This window comes from Lactuca serriola, chromosome 2, assembly GCF_051521515.1.
Source record: "Lactuca serriola cultivar US96UC23 chromosome 2, Lser_US96UC23_V15, whole genome shotgun sequence".
NCBI lineage: Eukaryota > Viridiplantae > Streptophyta > Magnoliopsida > Asterales > Asteraceae > Lactuca > Lactuca serriola.
The window spans coordinates 22,909,055-22,923,463 of NC_136409.1; the positions used below are offsets into that span (position 1 = coordinate 22,909,055).

General features: G+C 38.7%; 1 pseudogene; it reads left to right on the top strand.

Moving 5' to 3' along the window:
- The first annotated feature begins 11,582 nt into the window (after positions 1–11,582).
- Positions 11,583–14,130, top strand: LOC145089057 (protein FAR1-RELATED SEQUENCE 5-like; annotated as a pseudogene).
- Positions 14,131–14,409: the final 279 nt, after the last annotated feature.

The following is a 14,409-nucleotide window of genomic DNA, read 5'->3' on the forward strand; positions in this document are numbered from 1 at the left end:
AGGCTCAAGATCACGAATTTGGGTTTTGTTGGACTGAGGGAGGCGATAAGGGAGGTCATCATAAAGTGTTAAGTTCCTTAAAGAGGGTGTAACACCCTAAAAGTTAGGCTTTCACTCTAGTAGCCTTACTCGTCGAGTTGAGGCTCTCAACTCATCGAGTAGAATTTAAGTCCCGCATCTAAATTCCATTCGTACTCGACGAGTTTGGGCCTCCTACTCATTGAGTCCCCTTGGAAAAATGAATAATTTAATCTAAATTATATACCAGGATCCGGGCGTTACAAATCTCCCTCACTTATTTTAGACTTCGTCCTCGAAGTCTGGTGCATTTGGGAATAGCTCGAGGTAGTGCTCCTTCATCTCGTCCTCTGGCTCCCAAGTCCATTCTGAGCCCTTGTGGTGCTGCCATTGCACCATCACTAACTCGACCCTTTTGTTCCTCAGATCCTTCGTCTTCCTGTCAAGGATTGATACCGGTCGCTCAATGTAGTTTAGGATGTCATCCACCTGAATATCCTCTAGAGGTACTACTACAGAGTCATCGACCAAGCACTTCCGCAGTTAGGAGACATGAAAGGTGATCTGACTACGCTCGGCTGGCAGATCCAGCCTATACGCCGCCTTGCCCACCGGGGCTATAACCCTAAAAGGACCAATGTACTTGGGGCCCAACTTTCCCCGCTTCCTTAACCGTCTGACACCTTTCCAAGGTGACACCTTCAGGAGGACCATATCTCCTACCTGAAACTCCAGGTCTGAACAGAGCTTGTCGGAATAACTTTTATGCCGACTATGAGCAGTCTAAAGCCTGCTCCAGACCTACTGGATCCTCTCTGTCGTCTTGAGTACCACTTCGGTACTCCCCACGGAAACTGGCACTCCTCTCCGTCATCACAATCATAGACCGATCTAGCATCGGTCTACATATGCGGTTCGTGAGGTCCATGAATGCAGCAGGGGCATTGGTGAGCCCAAAGGGAATCACCACGAACACGTAGTGGCAATAACGATTCCGAAAAGCTGTATTCTGTACATCCTTATCTCTGACTCGCATATGGTGGTTTCCTAAACGCAAATCTATCTTGGAAAACCAAGATGTCCCCTATAGCTGGTCGAATAGATCATCAATCCTCGGGAGTGGGTAACGGTTCTTCACAGTTACGTTGTTCAGCTCCTGGTAGTCTATACATATCCGATGTGACCCGTCCTTCTTCTTCACAAATAGGATTGGGGCTCCCCAAGGCGAACTGCTTGGCCTGATAAATCCTTTGTCTAACAGCTCATGCATCTGTGAAGACAACTCTTGCATCTCAGGAGAAGCTAACCGATATGGTGCCTTGGCTATCGGAGTCGCACCAGGGACTAGGTCGATCCTGAACTCCACATGTCTCTCAGGAGGTATCCCAAGCGACTCCTCTGTAAATACGTCCGGGTAGTCTCGCACCACTAGCACATCGCTCATGGTCTCCTCACCCGCCTCCTGGGTATCCATAACGTAGGCAACATACCTTGCGCAACCCTGCTGAAGGTAACGCCTAGCCCTCGCTACTGAGCACAAAGCTGGTCCTCGTTGTAGCCTCTCGCTCTGAATCACCAATTGTCCCCCACTTGGGGTCCTGACATGCACCAGCTGCTGCGCACAGTCGATCACCGCCCCATTAGGGCTCAACCAATCCATGTCGATGATGACCTTGTTCCCATGCAAAGGAATAGGAACCAAATCCACAAGGTACCGCTTGTCATATAATGAACGCAATCTCTGAAAACATCTGATGCCCAGACATATCGATTGTCAGCAATCTTGACCTATAAATGACAATCCAACATCCCTAAGGACTCAGAAAACCTCTTTCTAAGTGCAAGAGAGAAATTTGATCGGGTAGCCCCCGAGTCGAATAACACCTGTATTGGGATGTTGTTCACATGGAACGATCCTAAACAAAACACATAACATAAAACATAAATATCATAAGCAACATGTAATAAGAGTTAGGGAGAAGAAAACATGTTCGTCACTAGATCTGGTGCGGCGCGCGCCTCCTCGGCAGTCATATGGAAGGCTCGGCTCCTCACCACTGGAGCCTTTTTCTTGCCCTATCGGCCATCTGTGATCCGCAGGGTCGCTGGAGCTGGCACCACCACTAGCGTTGCTGGTACCAATCTCTGGCAGTTGGCCTTTTTATAGACCTTTTGATTGCAATGGAAGCAAATAAGGTCTGATGTCTAAAAGGTGGGGGTAGAGGTAGTACAATCCCTTCCAAAGTGCCCAGTTTTGCCACACTTATAGCAGCCCGATCCCCCAGCTTGGCAAACTCCCTTATGTGCCTTGATGCATTTCTCCCAGTGATCCTGACCTTGCTAGCCCTTCGACCTAGAGTCAAATCCCTTGGGTTTCTTCCCTGAAACCCCAGTAACCTGCTCAGTCTTCGTCTTCCTCTTTCGGATGTGCTCTATATCAATCTCCCTCTCCCCCGCCATCACAATCATGCCATCCAAATTCAAGCATGCCAAGTAGCTGACATGTTTCCGGATGTCAACCCTCAAGATGTCGTGGTATCGACTCTTCCTCATCCCCTACATATTAACGCACCAGTAAGGCCTTATCCCTAAACTTTCCGGTAATCTCCACCACAGACTCTGTCATCTGCCTCATATCCAGAAACTCCCTGGCCAGCTACTGAAGCTCCACAGCTGGCACAAACTCAGCCCTAAACCTGGTCACAAAGTCCAACCAGGTCATAGCGTCAATGGCTGGGGCTCCCAATAAATCATTGACCGCCTCCCACCAATCTCTAGCTCTGTCTCTCAAACATCCCGCACCATACTGGACCTTCGAACCCTTAGGGTAGAAGCTCGTAAACTGTGCAAACTCGATGTATGCAATCCACCTCCTGGCCATAATGGGTTCCTTCACCCCATGAAATTCTGTCGCACCATATCCCCTGAAATCCTTGAAGGAGAGTGTGTGCGTCCCTGACTGGCCAGATGCCATGTCGCTCCTAAACGCCCTGAGACGCTCCTCCATCAGCTCGATGATCCCTTCTTGGATCGACCAGAAAAGCACCTAGGTCACCTCAAGGAAGCCTCTCGTAATCTCAGACGCGATGAACTCGCGTAGCTCGTCACCAACCGGCTCGGAACCTGCACCTGAACCTGAACCAGATCATGAACATGATCCTGACCCTGACCTCCTACTCTATGACATGTTATCACCATTCTGAAACAAAACAAATAATCGCCCGGGTCCTACATATCTCGATAGGTCTCACACACTCAACAAGTTCCTTGGTTCTATCTCATCCCTCCTTGAATCGAGTACGAATCCTCTGCTTTTAATAGTATGGGCCCATACTACCTTCCACATCTATCCATAGTTTTCTTAAGGATTGCCTTGACTTCACGAAGTCCCTTTCACTACTATTGCTCGCTGTACTAATCTCATCCTAGGCTTACCCTACGGTAACTCTCCGACCTACTCTCTACCATCAGCTGCATAAGAAATCCCTGCTACCTTTACCTAACTAGCTCACGAATACCATTACATATCACTAAGACTAGATAATTCTTCGAATGAGATGTCCTACCCTACAATGGTTGAACTAAAACAAGAGTTGCGAAATAAGGATAGACCTAGCCTTCTGGAATTATTTAGTCCTCACAATATGTAACTTAACATATTTGTTTACTAATTTGTTAAAGATAACTAGAACTCCTAAAAGCACAAAGCAAGCAGCATTTGGGCATCGAGTAACCAAACAAAGCATATCCTATTCATTCCATCATATCACTGACTAATCAGTTCAAGCATGTAATTCAATAAGCACATATAGAAGGTACATAAGGCATCTTCCTAGATCCTTAGCCCTAATCTATCATGCAGTTCTTATACACATACAGTAGGCATATAAGGCATCCTTCCTAGATCCTCAACACAAATCTAGCATGTTGTTCTTATAATCATATCGTATATCATAACAAACATGTATGGGTATCTTGGGTAAAACATACTTGAGCTAGGCCGATTACATGCACCACACACCTTTTTCTTTCTCAAAACTTTTTTCTCTTTTCAAAACTCATTTTATATAAAAGCATGATTTTCTTTTGAAAATTTTTATACCAAGTCCTCAGTTTGAGTTCAGACACACCCATGAGTGTGCCCGAATCCCTTAAACCAAGGCTCTGATACCAACTTGTAACATCCCAAAATATAAGACCAAAAAATTCATTTTTTCATTTTAAAGATTCATAAAACAAATAATAGAAATCATCATCAAGTTATCTAATTTTATAAAATCCATAGATCATATGTCTCAAAAGCATGTCATAAGATAGTAACAATGTCAGAGTATAATCCCAAGAATCTCATATACGGAAAATCGCGTGTGTGTGATGCGCTGCTATCGTGCCGGCTCCTTTCCCTTCGAAGAAGAAGGACCTGAAACAAAAATAGAAAACCGTAAGAAAAAACCTTGGTGAGTTCCCCCATCATACCACATACCATATAATCACATAAGGCCTAGCATATATGGGTGCTAGCCTCCCCTTCGGTCTCTTTCAACCGGTAACTGCCTAGAAAATCTGGGTACTGGCCTCCCCTTCGGTCTCTTTCAACCGGTAACTGCCTAGCAAATCTGGGTACTGGCCTCCTCTCCGGTCTCTTTCAACCGGTAACTGCCATGCATATATGGGTGTTGGCCTCCCCTTCAGCCTCTTTCAACCGGTAACTGCCTAGCATATCTGGGTGCTGCCCTCCCCTTCGGTCTCTTTCAACTGGTAAGAGAGGACTATATCACCCCTACCTCTACCATATAATACCCTACCATAAACATATAAATCATATACAGCATAGCATATTTGGGTGCCAGCCACCCCTTCGGTCTCATTCAACCGGTAATCTGGGAATATTTCACCCATACAATTACCACATAATAACATAGCTACTAGCACATAAAGCATAACATATAGTGGCATACCAGACAATTATCACAAAGACAATCATCTCAACTATAATCAATACTAGTGGGCCGGCATTGCTGCCTTCGACCCACTCCTACTGGAAGGTAACTCACCTCTAGTGTCGTATAGTAGCTGAACTGTCCTTGGCTCCTAGATCAACTCCTCTCAAACTCGTACACATAATTATCTCCTTTAACTCCCCTTTCATACCCATAACAACTTTAAGGATCAACTTTGGTCAATGGTCAAAGTCAATGTCGAAATCCTGGTTGACTCAACTCGCTGAGTTGGTCCGTCAACTCATCGAGTTCCATGATCCATAAAACTCTGGAATCTCGATCCTACTCGTCGATTTCTTTCATGAACCTGTCGAGTTCCTACTCATATATAGTCGGGACATTTCGCTCACAACTCGCCGATCCCTCCTTGAACTCGTCGAGTTCCTCAATCTTCATAACCCAAAACCATGGCGAACTCGCTGAGTCATCTCCTAGACTCAACGAGTTTGCTTAGTAACATAAAAGGTTGGGGGACCCCGACCCAACTCGCCGAGTTGTATAGACATCTCTTTGAGTCCCCCTATAGTCTAAACCCATTCAGTCGTTTCGAGTCGGGTTCAATGCTTCTAAACCATAGATCTGATCCCCTAGGACTAAGTTACCACGTAAAGTTCCTACTTTACGTTCATGCATGGTGTCATGAAGCTAATAACACCAAAACTAAACTCCTAAAGATGTCTAAGGCATAGAAAAGGTCCAAGACTTAACATATTTGGCAACTTTAAGTCTCATGGACATCTAGATCTGAAGTCACAACTCTAAAACATGCTTACATCCATGAATGGTTCCAAAATAGGCTTCTTAATGCCCTAAACTACTCCATGAAGAGATCTAGTAAATGAATAGTCAAGTTATCGACCTTATACCTCAATAAGGCTGCTTTGACAAAGAAATCTTTGGATCCATAGCTTCTTCCTTCAACCAAGCATTTCTAACTTCCACTCCTCCATGGTAATACCAAAGAATCACTCTCTTTTCACTCACACACACACACACACACTCAAAAGGCTCAAGATCACGAATTAGGGTTTTACTGGACTGAGGGTGGCCAGAATAAAGTGTTAAGGTCCTTAAATAAAGTGTAAAACCCCAAAAATTAGGCTTTCACTCTGGCAGCCCTGCTCATCGAGTTCAGACTCTCAACTCGTCAAGTAGACTTCAAGTCCCGTGTCCAAATTCCATTCCTACTCAATGAGTTTGGGCCTCCTACTCATCGAGTCCCCATGAAAAAATGAATAATTTAATTTAAATTACACACCAGGATCCGGGCGTTACAAAATTCCTTCTTCTATGCTAGGTAAAAATGGTCACACTTCAACTATAAGACTTTATTATTCTCGAAATGGGATTTAGATTTAGATTTAGTATTTTCATATTGGAACATTGTGACAACAACTATTATATAATGTTTTGATATACAAGAATATGATCATAACATCAATCTGGTTGTGTTCTATATTCACATGTTTAATCCATGAATGATCTTATTGTTCTAAAAGTTCATAGTTGGTTATAATTGTGGGAGCAATTATAAAGTAGGATTAATATGAAATTGATTGGTTGACTTTCACCAGATGAAAATATGCAATGGGTTGTAACCAAGTTTCATAGGTACTTTTCATAGAATTTGTATTGAACGGACCCACATCAAGATCACCTCATGGATCGCTATTATGAATGATAACTGATTTATAAAAGGTACTAACTTTTCATGTATTGTGTGAACTATACAAGAGGCTTATGTAGTCAAGATGATATTTGTTCTTCTTATGTGTTGAGAGTTGGACATCTAAGGCACCTTACCTAAAGTTTAACATATGTTCTTGGGTCAGTGAAATTCTGCTAGATGTTTACAACTATCTATATCAGTCTAATATGAGTCTTGCACTAGTGGGGGATTGAAAGATCTTGTATACACAAGAGTCATATTAAAATGATAATGCTAATTAACATATGATACTAATGGGTTACACTAACAACAACTTGATACAATTGATTATCTATTCGAAATTGTTTTTAATAAATATTCAATAAACTTTTATAATTAATTGAAAATTATTTATTTTTTTGAAATAATAATTTTTCATTAGCAAGTAACGTAATATATTACATCTATGATTTATTAACTCATGTACATTATTTTAGACGAGAAACACTTTTGTCTTTTAGCCAAAAGCCAAAGTTTATATTTTATAAAATAAGATTACAAAATTTATAAACTTTTTTCTTCTTTTATATATTTATAAGAAAGAATAAAAGAAGCATGACATTTTGATTTATTTAATCAAAAGCATGACTAGTTTTTAAAGTCATGGGGGACAAAATCCTTTTATGACATGAGTGCCTAATTTGTTTAGGACTCATGTGTATTGTTTTAGGTTTAAGAGAGTGCATGAAAGATTTTCATTTTTAATCTTTTTACCTGCCAAAATCGTGATATTTTTGGCATACTCATTCTCTCTTCTTTTCGCTTTTACACTTGAAAGAACACTTGCGTTTTTCTGTCTTTAAGTTCATACTTTAGTTATGAACTTAAAGCTTAAGAATTTGATGAGTTTTACAAGACTAGCATCTTAAATCAAGTTGAGTTCGTGTTGGTATCACAAAGGTTCCACATTCTCTATCAACTTCCAAGCCTCCCAAGAGGACCCAAAGAACTACAAAGGATGTTACATATTCATTTTATTCTTTTGTTGTGCTTTTATCTTCCAATTACTTGCAAGATTATCCTTGGTGGGTGTAATTTTTTATATTATATTCAAAAAACACAAGCCTTCCATTTGCCATTTTACTAGTTTATAAAACTAATTTTGAAATAAAAAACAATTCAATCGAAAAAAGATGAACACACCAATCAATCAACTCCAACATATCGATTTACAAAACCCTATAGATCTAATACCATCTAAAGAAACATAGACTTCTACAACATCAACAGTTCTTTTACTGATAAGAAGAAAAAGTTTATTTTTTATGTACTTACAATATTAAATCTGATACCATCTATTAAATCAACACCAACATATCGATGTACAAAACCCTATAACTCTGATACCATCTAAAGAAACTGTAACACCGTGAATTTCAAAATAAATTTTCGCATAATATAAAAACATTTTCATTTCATTTTCATAAAAACATCAATGTTTTTAGACTCCAATCCATATCATACAAAAATCCCAAGATCACATATCATAAAAATCTTGGCTACCATGAATTTCAAAACCAAAGCTCTGATACCAACTTGTAACACCGTGAATTTCAAAATAATTTTTCGCATAATATAAAAACATTTTCATTTAATTTTCATAAAAACATCAATGTTTTAAGACTCCAATCCATATCATACAAAAATCCCAAGATCACATATCATAAAAATCCCATGCATGTGTACAGATCAAGCCGGCGCCTTCCCACGGTCATCACTAGTACCTGAAACAAACAACACTAACACTATAAGCACAAAGCTTAGTGAGTTCCCCAAAATACCACACATAACACATATTAGCCACTCGAGGCTATAACTCTGTGGGTCCGTAAACCCTACTCTGTGAACCCACTGGTTCTAACTCTGAGAACCTTCCAGTTCCAACTCTATAAACATGTACAACATAAATCACATAGAAATAATGCAGTACAACACATAACATATATATAGCATACAAATACTCTGTCACATAACTTTGATTACCTACTCAAGGTAAAGTATAGTGAGAAGACTCACCTCGCGTATCTCGATAACTCGCAAATCCCGGAAATCACTCGCGCTCGATCCTCCGAGCTATAATCCTCCTATAACACAATATATCTCTAATTAACATTTTCTCAACTAAGGTTGACTACCCTTATCAAGTCAACACTGGTCAACTCTGGTCAATGGTCAACTTTGACCGGACTCGGCGAGTGCACTAGAGCGACTCGGCGAGTCTATACATGTTCACAGACTCCCTAGGATCCTCTTTTGACACGTCGAGTACTTCCCTGACTCGACGAGTTCCACCTGGCATGAATCGCGGGGCCACCACGACTCAACTCCCCAAGTCTCAAGAACAACCCTGCGAGTTCCAGCTCGACTTAGTCCGTCTGTCAACCCTCTCTAACTCTCCCTGACTCACTGAGTCAACCTCTTAACTCGGCAAGACCACTCGCTGAGTGGTTAAGGACAATCTTCATGCTACTCGCCGAGTCTGTTCTTCAGACTCGGCGAGTCCATGCCATGCATCAAGTCAATCTCGCTTCTGAGTTCAGATCCGCTCCAACAACTCATAGATCTGGCCCTCCCAAGCACATTCATCACGTAAAGTCACAATCTTGGCTACCATGCAATGCCTACAAGGCTTCTTTTGATGAAATGACCTCTAAAATTGTAACCTAAGTCTCCAACTCAAAAGGAAAGGCATAAAGCATGGCATTTGGGACTCTCTGGACCTACTAAGGTCCAGATCTAGGTACCATATCCCCATGGGACCTCTCACACTCCAAATACAAGACAAACAAGGCATGAAGAAACCCTAGATTTGACCATATTAAGAAAAACACGAGAATAAGCTCTGAATGTTACCTCAAATAGCTTCTTCTGCCGAAATGGGAGTAGATCCAAGCTCCCCAACTCTCCTAGTTTGGCCTTCCTCTTCCTTTCTTGCAAATTCACACAAAAATCATGAATAATGGCCTCTTATCTCACTCACAAGAACTCTTAGCTGCTCTGGTGCTCTCAAGGTCGAAGGTAGCTGCGATGAAGGGCCATAAGGTCCTTTAAATAGGGCTCAGGATCGGGAAATTAGGGTTTCATTAAACAGCGCGGACTCGCCGAGTCCAGGCGCGAACCCGCGTCCAAAACCGCGATCCAACTCGGCGAGTTTGAGCTCCAACTCGCCGAGTCCCCTCACAAAACACCAAAAATATATGAGTAAATAATACCTGGCAATCCGGGTTGTTACAGAAACATAAACTTCTACAACATCAATAATTATTTTACTGATTAGAAGAACTAGTTGGTTTTTTATGTGCTTACAATGTTAAATCTCACTACAATTCACTCAACCTAAATCTACTCTCAAAACATAATATGACATAGAAATTTATAGGAGAACAAGAGAAAGCCCTAAGTTCTAACAAAGGAATCCTATATGTATATGAAGAAGAATAAGAGAATTATGCGTGAACTAACACTGTGAGTAATGAACCAAAAATACAATATATGATATAAATACAAGGATACATGCCGGGTCATGTAAGACCCACATGTTTCATCTAACTTCCATAAAAAATGAGCCCAAGTCCAATACTTACATAGACTTGACACAAACTACCCGTAATGAAATAATTAACAAACTTGCACTTCCAAATATACTAAAAAGGCCCCTGATAATAAAGATTAACACAAACACAACAAAGCACAATACCAATATTATCAACAATAAGATTGAACAATTTAATATCATTATTTCATCAAGTGGCTTAAAGAACGAGATGATGTTATTAACTCGGCATAAATATAATTTTTTGTCCTACTCGAAATTCTTGTTGAGGTAGTCCCTTTACAAATTTATGTTGTTGATCAAAAAAACTTCCGTTTAGGTTTAAATGTTGCTCCATAATATATATATATATATATATATATATATATATATATATATATATATATATATATATATATATATATATATATATATATATATATGGGAAAAGTGAATATATATAACAGCCCCATACAAGCTTAGGTGTGGAACCAAATACCACGTCGTTTTGAGGTTGATTTGCCAATACCCTATTTTCCTACGAAATTCACAGTACCCAATTGACGTAGCTTCTCAGTTGAACTTTCAAGATCTTCCTTTATTATTCTATCTTCATATTTAATCGCAATGTCATGATCATCTTCTCCTTTTCGTAATCGCAAGGTAATAATCTTCTTTATTGTTTTTCTAATTGCATATATGAAACCGAAGTCATATACACAGCATAACGCATTCAATTCTGAGCATTATTAAATTTTTCTGCCTCACTTATTTAATATTATTTACATATAACGAAATCTATATGAGCGCATTCATTTTTGAGTTCTTCTTTGATTGTCCCTTTTGACATCGACATATATGTTTATTCAATTATCACTTTATTTACTAACCAAATCATCAAGTAATTAAAAATCAAAGTGGCACTTGGCATCATGCTAATCAATGGGGGAAACAATATTATACTCAATTAGTGGAGTCCAAACTAAGATGCGATCAAAATTAAAAGATTACACACAATTATTTCATGCCATTATAAAACAATAGCTTGTAATTTCACTTTTAAGATGTTGAGTGAGTTCTTATAAGTACTTGTTTTCGGCAGTATGTGCAATTTATTAGTGTTATCAAGTAATTAACTTGTAATTTCTTTCTCTTTCGTTTTTTTTCTTTTAATTTGACAGGATTTCTATTGTTTCCAATCTATCTTCTCTTTGAAAAATCATTACAGGTAATTAATGGCATTATGTTCATCCTTTTGGTTAAATTTTAGTGCTTATCTTTTTTCTCATGAGTACTACATACTTTGGCACTTTACAGATACTTACACATGTTGGTAGAACTCCAAGTATCAGATCGACCCTCTGAAACAGGTATAAACGAAGATATTGACACTAATACCATCATGGATTTAGAAAAACAAGTAGCAGATCATTCGTTTGAAACACAAATAGATGAAGATATTGATGCAAATGGTTATTTGGAAGCAACATCTGAATCTGAGAAAATAAATGATGATGGTGTGAATCTTGGATGTGATGAAAGTGAAAATAATGATACATGTATTATTGGAAAGGTTTTCGATACACCCAACGATGCATATACATTTTACAATGACTATTCATTTTTACATGGTTTTGGTACACGAAAACATTGAAAATTTAAGAATAAGTCAACAAATGAGCATTATCGGAGGATATATGTATGCAACAAAGAAGGTTTCAAACAATTGAAAGGTAATAATTCAAGTGGAAAGACAATAAAACGTCGTGGAGAGGTAAGAACTGGATGCAAAGCAATGATTCGCATTTCAAAACAAAAGGATGGGAAATGGATTGTTGACAAGTTTAATGACACACACAATCATGACTTAAGCATGACACCAACAAAGGTAATGAAGCATAGATCTCATGGGAAGTTCCACCGTACAATGGAATGTAAATCTCTTATGGTGGAACTTGGTCAATCGGGGTTGAAGCCATGTCATATTAAAAAGGCTATTAATGCATTGAAACCTTTAGATGAAGTTGATGTTACGTCAAAGCAATGTGTTGATGTCTTATCCGAACAACGAAAACAATATAAGGGAAAGGAGTTTTATGGACTTATAAAGCATTTCCAAGATAAAGCATTATTGGATAATGACCATTATTTTGTCGTAGACTTGTGTGATGATGGGTGTCCTCGGAATATCTTTTGGGCTGATGGAAGATCAAGAGACGCATATACTAAGTTTAGAGATGTTGTTGTGTTTGATGTTACTTATATGACAAACAAGTACAAGATGCCATTTTCTCCCTTTGTAGGGGTTAATCATCATGGGCAATCTATACTTTTTTGGTGGAGCATTGCTAGAAAATGAAAAGGAAGAAACATTTGAGTGGTTATTTGAGAATTTTTTAAAATGTATGTTTACCAAGTATCCGAAGGCAATTATTACAGATCAGGATAAAGCTATGGGTAATGCGATAAAGAAAGTGTTTCCAAACACTCGGCACCGCTTTTGTGACTGGCATATTAAAAAGCATGAGTCTGAACACCTTCGACCATTTGTTACCCGTTATAGTGATTTTCAGGAATCATATAAAGATTGGGTGAATAGTGACACCATTGAAGAGTTTGAAAGCAAATGGGAAGTTATACGTATTAAGTATAATTTGGAAAATAATTGTTGGATAAGTTAAATGTATAGCCAACGGATACATTGGGCTAAAGCCTTTCTTAAAGATATTTTCTTGGCTGGTATGACAACCAGTGGACAAAGTGAGAGTATTAATTCCTTTTTTGATGGATTTGTCAATTCGAGCACCATGTTGAATGAATTCGTAATACAATATGACAAAGCAGTTAAGTCTCGAAGGGCAGCCGAAGAAGATGAGGACTTCAAGACAATGAACTCAAGAGCAGTTCTTTCTTCTGTGCATCCAATTGAAGCAAAAGCAGGTGAGTGCTATACTAGAAACATTTTTGAGATTTTTAAAAAAGAATGGATGGAAGCCAATAACAATTTAACTCATGAGACTCTAAAAAAAAGCACAGAAGAAATAACATATCGAGTTGGGCAAATGAATATTGATAAAAAATATTGGAGAATTGTTAGCTTCCGTTTGGTTGGTCAAATGAATGTTATATGTTCTTGTGCTAAGTATGAGATATATGGAATTTTATGCAAACATTGCCTATATGTGATGAAGAAGAGGCATGTTGAAACACTTCCGAGTCACTATATTTTACCTCGATGGACACTTAATGTTAGGTACAAAGTGGGTAATAATAGTATTGGAATTGAAGAAATGAATAATGATAATGGGGTTAGTGCATACACTTTATGGTGTGTTCGTTCCAACTTTACCAAAGTAATTGAACAAGCGAAATTCTCCCCTTTAAAGATAGAAAAAGTTAATAACGTATTGATAAAGCTTTTAGATGATCTAACGATTCAGGAAAAACCAGTAGCATTTGAAAATTCATCGCAAGGTTATTCTGTGGGACTTTCAGAAATAAATATGACGCCTCAGATATCTGTCCGAGATCCTCTTGGTCCAACTAATACGAAAAGTCGTCCGAAAAATGCAAGTAGAATCAAGTCTTCTCTAGAAATGCCGAAAAAACGAACATGTTCTTACTGTCAGGGATTGGGTCATTATGCCACTAGTTGTTCAAAAAGAAAGGTAGTTATAATATTAAACATTTTTATGATTATATTTTTTTTTGAAAATTATATTAATTTGTTCCAGGTGGATGCATCATTACAAGAAAAAACAGTGACGAATGGTTGCTATTTTCTGGGATGCTGTGGGAAGAAGTTTTATGGAAAAAATATGTGCTTACCTTCTGTTTTGTTTTTTGGAATATGCTTTTGGAATAATGGATAGTTGTTATTTTTTGGGAAAGAAAAAACAGTGATGGAGAGTTTTTTTAGTTCTCGAACCTATTTTGGAATGGTTGAGAGAAACAATTTTATGTTTCTTCCTGTTTTAAATAATAATTAGCAAGTTGATGTCTAGTTATCATAAAAATATAAGCATTGCCATAAGTGTAAGTAGGTTGTTATTATCAGTGAAAAACAAAAGTACATTGCTATTACAAGTTAAAAACAAAAGTATATTGCTATTACAGGTTTAAAAACAAATGCATGATGCTATTCCAGGTTA